This window comes from Macaca mulatta, chromosome 5 (genome assembly GCF_049350105.2).
Source record: "Macaca mulatta isolate MMU2019108-1 chromosome 5, T2T-MMU8v2.0, whole genome shotgun sequence".
Classification (NCBI taxonomy): domain Eukaryota; kingdom Metazoa; phylum Chordata; class Mammalia; order Primates; family Cercopithecidae; genus Macaca; species Macaca mulatta.
In genome coordinates, this window is record NC_133410.1 from 53,474,063 (window position 1) to 53,482,397 (window position 8,335).

The 8,335-nt window shown below is 38.6% G+C and overlaps 1 pseudogene; it reads right to left on the reverse strand.

The window, feature by feature from the left end:
- Positions 1 to 7,099: 7,099 nt before the first annotated feature.
- LOC100424907 (small ribosomal subunit protein mS25 pseudogene) lies at positions 7,100 to 7,621 on the reverse strand (annotated as a pseudogene).
- Between the last annotated feature and the right edge of the window lie 714 nt (positions 7,622 to 8,335).

Genomic DNA, 8,335 nt, shown 5'->3' on the forward strand with positions numbered 1-8,335 from the left:
TGGCTGAATGAAGGAAGGGAAGGAGATGAAATGTATAAAGTGAGAAAAACAAAAATGTACAAGAGCTATGGTAACATGTATGTATGTATACAGTGTACAGCTGGAGTATCCAATCTTTTGGCTTCCCTGGGCCACATTGGAAGAATTATCTGGGACCACACATAAAATATACTAACACTAACAATGGCTGACAAGCTAAAAAAAAAAAAATCGCAAAAACTACTGTTTTAAGAAAGCTTATAAATGTGTATTGGATTGCATTTAAAGCCATCCTGGGCTGCATGTGGCACACAGGCTATGAGTTTAACAAGCTTGGTGTACAGAGTGGAAAATAGATGAGAAAAAAATTGATTCTATGTGTGAAGGACATACCATAGAATCCAAGAATGATGTGTTTTAAGAAATCAATAGGAAATAATGTTGTATTCTGGAAAACAATGAGTTAGGACTGGATGGCCTCTGAGGGCACAGCTAGCTTCAAAATTCTGTGATAATATTCTAACTTAAACTTTCAACAAGTGTTCAGATTTAGCCTACAGGAAATCACTCAGAAGAGAGGAAAATAGTGGAATTTTGTCATATCATGCATTTTGCTGGAAGAAAGCACAGAATTTTACTAAATTAATTCACGACCACAAGTCTCAACATACTTTGCAATAGTAACATACTGTCTTACTGGTTTATTTTCTTTTTTTTCAAGTCTATTTCACATCCTTTTTCCTATTCAAAATGGTCATCTTCCTTCTCTCTTATTCCTCATTCCTTTCAGCATTACTCCATCCCCACCCCTACCTAACCACCCAATACAACCCTATCTACACTTTCTCTTAAGTATTAATCTAGTCCTTTGTTATGATGAATATAATATTCCTATCAAATGCAACCTATGTCATCCAATTCTCTGGATGTCATCCTCTCTCACCTTCTCAAGGATTTCATCCTGCTGTCAGTCACGTTCTCCCTAGCTTTATCCACTTCTCCCACTTTGGGTCACCGCAACAGCATACAAGCACATCCTAGAATCTCATGTCTTTAAAAGAAGTGAACTCCTTTGACCCCATGTTTTGTTTCAATTACTGTCATTCTTATTTTTGCCTTATTAAAAAACTTATTGAAAGAGTAGTCTGTATTTATCATCACCACTTTCTCATCTCCCTCTTCTCTTCTAAGCTTTCTCCAACCAAAATTTTTCCCCACCACCTGACTAAGATTGTTTTTTTCCAGGTTGCCAATTACTTTGTAGTTTTCAAATCATAGGGATGTGCCTCTACTTTTAATGTACTTGACCTTTCCGTGGCATTAAGCACAGCTTGCTGGTCATTCATAAAATACCTTCTTCTCTTAGCTTCCATAATACCACACTCATACTGCACTCATACTACCTGTTCTTATTAGCATAACTTGTTAATTCCACCACCTTGGCTAAACTTCTACATGTTTGGATGTTCCAGAGCTTAAATCCTGGGGCCACACCTCTTCTAATTTATAAACTCTCCCCTTTGCCTCACACTACACATCTAATCCATTAGCTAGTTTAGCTTTCTTAACATATATATATATATATATATATATATATATATATATATATATATTCCATTCACTGTTTTCCATTTTTACTAATTTCATCTCAATGCACTCAGTCATCATTTTTTGCCTAGACAACTATAATAGCCTCCTAAATGGCTTCTTTACTTTCCCTTTTGCTTCCTTCCTTAATCCAGACTCCACACAGTAGCCAGAGAATTTCATTTAAAAATGCATATCAGATTATGTTGCTCTCCCGTTTAAATCCTCATTGATTTCCACTGCAGTTAGAATAAAATCCGAAATCATTCCCTTGGTTTATGAAGCCCTACATTTCTTCTCACCCTGGCTGGTTTTCTGGTCTTATCTCTTACTTCATGCTACCTTAATCCCACTCTACCTGATGGTCATGCTGGTTTCTTTCTCTTCCCAGAATCTATTATGCTTGGTCATATTTTCCTGGCCTAGAATGACATCCTTCCTTCCCTGCCCCAATGTTTGCATAGCTTACGGCGTATACTAAACTCCCAGGCCAAAGTAACCAAGTTAATCTTCATTACGTCTTATTATATGGTCCACTGCATCATACTAGTCACATATTGGTTAAATTCATTTACTGGAATGCACACTCTATATGGTAAAGATATCGTCTGCCTGGTGATCACTACTATATGGCTGGAATCAATAATAGCACCCAGAACCTACCAGGTGCTCAGTAAAGATTTAATGATGAAAAAATGCAAGTTTTATAATACAAATATATAAAATTATGAAAACAATTTTTATAACAATCATTTGATAGTCTTTAAAAGGTTACACAAAATTTAAAATATAATTTTATAATTATAGATACAATTATGACAACAAAATTTTATAAAATTAATCATTTGATTTTTTTAAAAGTCTACCCAAAGGAATTTAAAATCAGAGAATGTTGTTGAAACTGAACACCAACTGTACCTACATTTATTTCTAATAGGCTTCTCTGAGTCCACTGATACCCATAAGAAAGCACTTAGTGCCTCAAGGAAACTATAGAAAGTAGTCAGAAGAAACCACAGGCCAGCTATAGTCTGAGAGTGTTTTCTATTGTGATTGGCCATTCTGGTATAAAAATCTTGATGAATGGCTTATTATCACCATTTCTGCTCCCAAGCACTCTCCCAGCATCACACCACTATAGCAACTATGTCCCATCTCCTCAGAATGCAGCACACTGGCATAATGAACATAAAGTCCCAAGTAATCTGTGAATTCATAGCTGAGATATACTGAATATGTATACACTTCCCAGCTCTTACCTATTACACTTTTTTTCCACCTGTATTCTTCATTTTCTTTTTCCAAACTTTTCAAGGATTTGACACGAACAGACCACAGGTTGCTGTATTACAGGACACAGACACACACACGCGCAATGCACACACACACCGCAATCCCATAGAGATGCAAAAATAAATGCAAGGATACTGTTCAAAGCCATCATTCAGACATGCAAGAACACAACATATACACCTTACAGATGGAAGATATGGACAACTAGATGATGGAATTAATTACCTTCCAGGATCTAATGTTGACAGTTTCAAAAAGAACTGCTTTACATGCAGCTAATTGAAATAAATGGGGAATGGAAATACTAGTCATAAATAGGAAGATAATTTTTGAATAAGATTATCTTATAAAAATTGCTTGGATAAATTTCAGCCTGTGGGTAGGAGCTTCTGGACAGTTATTACAGCAATCTGTATCTGCACTCAGTTCAGCTAGTAGGGCCGCAGCTGACTTTATCTTCTTGTAAAGACTCAGTTTCAGGTGTAGGGCCCTAGAACATAGGACAAGAAGATACTCTTTCCTTCGTCTATAGATACTTAGAAAATAAGACTATTTTCTACATTCTGGCTGTTAAGAATGGCTTTGTTTTAAAAGTCTTTCTCCAGAATATATGCCCGGATGACCAGCCAGTCACATAGTAAGTGAAATTAAATTTTCCAAAAACATGGTATGACATCTAAGAAACAATGTGGCAGTGGAATTAAAGTGGCTAATTTGGAACCAAAGATGTTACTTATTGAGATAGAAAAGCTCCTTCATATATTAACTTAGAAGGACATTAACTGTTGTCATTGTAGAAAATAAATTTATTTACCAGCAGCAGTTTAATTTTCAAATGCAAAAACGGATAAGATGGGTATTAATTTTAGGAAAGTTCAGACACAACTAAGGGTAATGCTAGCCAAATAATCTGAACAGTAAATATACCTATATCTCAGAATGTATTTATTAATAAAAATGAAAAGTTGTTATAAATAGATACTATTATCACTTGCCCAAATGATGTGGTTGACAAATATATTGATTTCAATAACCAAGAGTAGATAATTCCAGCTACCTACTGTGTTTCAACAGTAAGTACTTTAAAAGTAAACTTATTTAATAGACATAACACAAATATGTACTGTGTGACCATATTAAAGGGTGCCCAGTTGTTGCCTTTTTTGCCAGGATTTCATTAATGTTTTTATTTCTCTGATTGTTTACTTGTTTGTTTCGAGACAGAGTCTCGTTTGTCACATAGGCTAGAGTGCAGTGCCATGATCTTGGCTCACTGCAACCTCTGCCTCCCGGGTTCAAGCAATTCTCCTGCCTCAGCCTCCTGAGTAGCTGGGACTACAGGCACATGCCACCACGCCCAGTTAATTTTTATATTTTTAGTAGAGACAGGGTTTTGCCATGTTGGCCAGGCTGGTCTCAAACTCTTGACTTCAGGTGATCTATCCCTCTCAGCCTCCCAAAGTGCTGGGATTACAGGCATGAGCCACCACTCCCAGCCTCTGATTCTTTTTTTGCCTCACCCTCCTAAAACTTCCCCTGTTCCATATCCATTCAGAACATCTACTGTCATGTAAATACTCCAAAATATAACTGCCATTTGTTAAAAAAGATTGTTGATTATTCTCATAATTTCAAATTTCTTTGTAAATGGTTTTCTTTCAGAGTTTATCAGTGTTAGTATCCCTGATTTCCATGATAGAATATTGAGACAGAGGAGACAATGGCAGCAACACCACTGCAATGGCTGCCAGTGAGTCTGTGACAACATTAGGACCAAAGGTTTAAAATGTGACTCCAGATGCATGCTTATCAATAACTAAATGCATTAATAGTGATAGATTAGGTTTCCACTTATGATATCATGTATAATGTACCATACTTAATTTTCCCCTTTCCTTTTACTATTTAGTTTTATGAGCCAATTATTGGACTTTGAGGATTTTTGTAAAGGGCTGACAATAAAAATTAATTGCAGAGTACTTTTAGAGCCTTTGATAATAACTGCCCTGAAAAGCAAAACAGTTATACTCCCATGTTCTTTCATAATGTTTCCCAGTAGATTACGTATTCCAGGAAAAGCACACATGTAGCATAAAACTGATTCCTGAGTTTTTAATGTAGTTCACGAATATTGTTTCTTCACGTGGACACAGGGAAGGGAACATCACACACCGGGGCCTGTCGCGGGATTGGGGGCAAGGGGAGGCAGAGCATTAGGACAAATGCCTAATGCATGCGGGGCTTAAAACCTAGATGACGGGTTGATAGGTGCAGCAAACCAGCATGGCACATATATACCTATGTAACAAACCTGCACGTTCTACACATGTATCCCAGAACTTAAAGTAAAATTTACAAAAAGGAGTATTGTTTCTTACACAAATTAAAGAACCAGTAATCACCATGAAGCACTATTACAATGGAAGCTATCAGAAACAATGTGACTATTGGCAATCATCCTAATTAACCTAAAACTTGTGTATTTAATTATTGATACACAGAGGGAAATCTAGTTGCTCTTTTAAAACAGGCTAAAAATATAAGTAATTAGAAATAAAAGTAAAACTCCCACTGATTTCTGGAAGATTGACCTGCATAATTATTCAAGAGTGGAGAATAATTTTATGTTTATAAAATATTTGCATACTATTATAGGTTTATATAATTTATTGACCATTATAATATACATGATTACATAACTAATTTGTTCCTCCATATGTTAATCAATTCTAATCAGTAGTTTTTTAAGGCTAATGTACTTTTTGTGTAGGTATGTGGACACTAACAAATAAAAATGTACTAAATCCTTTGATTTGATCAAGAAAAAAGTAAGACAATCTTTTTGAAAAACCAACATTCAACAAATACCCAAGTGCTGATCTAGGTTTTAGAAAATCAAGTTTCAATTCTAATTCTTCCATGTATTTGTTTGTCTTACTTTCTCTATTGAAGAACAGTGATGATACATTACAGTTTTCTACAAGTCATAAACAGTGAAGTTAACTGGGAGAAATGAACCACATTAAACAAAGACCACGTTTTCTGCTTTTTCTTCTAAGTCATGTTGCTCTCTTCAATCCATGAGGTCTAGACCCAAGACATCAGAGAACTGCCAGCTTCCAATCACTGTTCCGGAGTTTGGTCTAGAAGCAATTCACCTGATCTATATACTTCATTCCAACCAGATTCTGACATTTGTGTCACTGGTGAAGTTTGTCATTCCTCCTATCCTGCCCCATATTCTACCCTACTTTCTTAGCTGTGTTGTTGACTGTTGCTTCTGGCTTGAGGATGTATTTTTCATCTGTGTATATTGCTTTACCTTTCTCTAAGTAATGCATTTAGCTCAACCTCCTGAGGGTGGCACTCCTGCCTGAGTCTCCCCAGACAGACAGCAAGATCCATTCACTGCTTCTCTTCTGTCTGCCAATGGTGCCCTGCAGGATCAACTTCACCCACAGGTGAAGGCTGTAATGTGGTGTGATTTGAAGGGCATCAGGCCTGCCAGCCAAAACTCCCCTGGCAGTCTACCTGAAATTCCAGCCAAAGATCATTAGTGTTGCTTCTTAAAATAACTTTGTTATTTTGAATCTGAATACCTTCAGCCCCTATTCCTACCTTTTCCTGCTGAAATGATTGTTTATTTTTACATGATCACTGAAAGCTCAAAGTTTCTTAAGATTTCAACAATAGTGATAGCAGAACAGTGCTTGGTAAGCAGGATTTTTGTGTTTCTTGTAATCTGTTTATATCTCCTTGACTCTACTTTAGTATTTAAGAGAAAAAAAAAGTATTTTAAGAAGTTGGCCTTCTCACTAAGGGCAAGAGATTGTACAAGAACAGTGGGATGGTAATAAAAGTGATGGCAACTGTAACCAAAATGAGAAAAATCCAAGCAGACACATACGGGAAAGTATCAAGACTGAGTCCCACCAGATGATTCTGTTGCCTAAAACCTGGGATGTTGTGAATTGCTGTGGTTGTTGTTGTTGCTGTCGTTGCTGTTTTGTTGCAGTGATTAGAAAGCCTTTTATTTACTCAAGGAGCTGGGATATCCGGCTGCCGATGTTCCTCTCCCCATGCCCTTTTACACAGGTGTGTAAATGGGAACCTTTTATTGCAAAAGGATTTCCAGAGTTTTCAAGGACAGAACCAAGGGCTTGCCTGGGGCCAAGGTAACCCCATACCAATCTCCCTATTGGTCAGTCACAATCGCCCCAGTGCACAGTGGCCTTGGGTGTTAGTCTTGGGCACTGACTTTCACAGTGGCTCTGCACTTCCCCATCATCTCCTTGGGTATCAGGCCTAGGCAGGGCATCTGTCCTTCCACTTTGCAGATACAATCCTGCAGGCAGTACTTTCCAGGGCCAAAGTGGGCTGGATGAGACAGCTGCTTTTCTCCTTCTCTTCTTTCTTGGGGGTTTCCTCATTCTTCCCCAAGATTTTTTGATGTACTCGATAACCTCCTTATTGTTCTTGGTCTCCACATCCAACAGGACTTGCTCCCCAGAATGTAAGTATTGGTGGATGTGGAGACAGAAAGGGTGATGACATCCTGTCCTTAAACATCATGATCTGCATTCATGGGATTTTGTATTGAATCTGAGATATGTTGAAAACACGGATTTCCCGGTGCCCTCACCCAGCTCCCCATGTGTTTTGTAATTCACCATCATGACCTTCGCCAAGTCTTTGAACACCACCTCCCCCTGGCTCAGGAACTGCAGGGTGCGGCAATGGGGGAGCAGCCCTTCATGGGCATGGGGCAGTGGCGGTGGTGGGTGGGGGGACATGTGGCCACAGGCCCAGCAGAGAACAGAAGCCAAAGAGCACCCACCACGGCCAGGAGCGGACCTCACACCGCATCTCCCCTGAATTTTTGTTTCACTGTGGAGGTTTTCTTCATAAGTGCCTTCTGAGCAAGGGTGGGTTTTAACACAATTCAGTCCTTTGCTGTCTAGAAGAAAGAACACATGAATTAATAAATGGATCATCAAAGATACGTTTGATTAATTAAGCTACTTACAACAGCACAGCACTTCTTAGAACAAATGAAGACCTATCCATGTTGATTTGGGGTAGGGAGAAATGAGAAGAATAGAAGGATGGCCATGTATGGTGGCTCACGCTTTTAATGCAGCACTTTGGGAGGCTGAGACTGGAGGACAGGTTGAGCCCAGGAGTTCAAGACCAGCCTGGGCAACATAGTGAGACTACCCCTACAATCTCCACTCTAAAGAAAATTTTTAAAAGTAGCCAGGAGTAGTGGCACACACTGTAATCTCAGCTTCTTGGGAGGCTGAGGTGGGAGGATCACTTGAGTCTGGACGGTTGAGGCTATAGAGAATGGTGATTATGCCTCTGCACTCTAGCCTGAATGACAGAGTGAGATCCGTCTCAAAAAAACAGTTGTGGGGGAGGGGCAGGCAGGACTACTTCTCTCCATCTCCCACTGTGAGGAAGCATATTGACCCTG